Here is a 469-nt window from a genome sequence, read left to right as displayed (position 1 = left end):
TTCAGATGAATGAAGTTAATCATTTTGTTAAAAGCACATCTGCTAGTGTATGTGACATATCATGTAATCTACCACAGGGCCTAACGTAACTTAAAATACTTAGATAAATGTATATGAAAGCCTTTGATGTGTAAAAACTGAGAAACAGATGAAACATAATTTCTCACAACATCTATCACAATGAATAATGAATTTAGTGAAGATAGTCAAGTCACAAAAAGACAAATATATAAATGGTGGAAAACTATCAGTTTTACATTTCATGGCAGAAGCACCTGTATAATACAACGCAAAACTATCAATCAAAATCCGCTTATATAATACCCATTGTGGACAAAAAATCCTTACTATCAGAAGAAAAACAAAGAGCTTGTAATCCTATTACTTCAATGCTAATCTAGTCATGCCTATTTATATAGGGGAAGAGTTAGACATTTCTGCAGCTACTCTTAAATTGGAATGCTGTGTA

The 469-nt window shown here is 31.6% G+C and overlaps 1 protein-coding gene across 5 annotated transcripts in view; it reads right to left on the bottom strand.

The window, feature by feature from the left end:
• Positions 1 to 469, bottom strand: part of LOC119594699 (TBC1 domain family member 16-like) — a gene marked incomplete at its 3' end in the record, with an annotated part of 16016 nt that overhangs the window by 6188 nt on the left and 9359 nt on the right.

This window comes from Penaeus monodon, chromosome 34 (genome assembly GCF_015228065.2).
Source record: "Penaeus monodon isolate SGIC_2016 chromosome 34, NSTDA_Pmon_1, whole genome shotgun sequence".
In the NCBI taxonomy this organism is placed as follows: domain Eukaryota; kingdom Metazoa; phylum Arthropoda; class Malacostraca; order Decapoda; family Penaeidae; genus Penaeus; species Penaeus monodon.
This window is presented reverse-complemented; position numbering and strand designations above follow the sequence as displayed.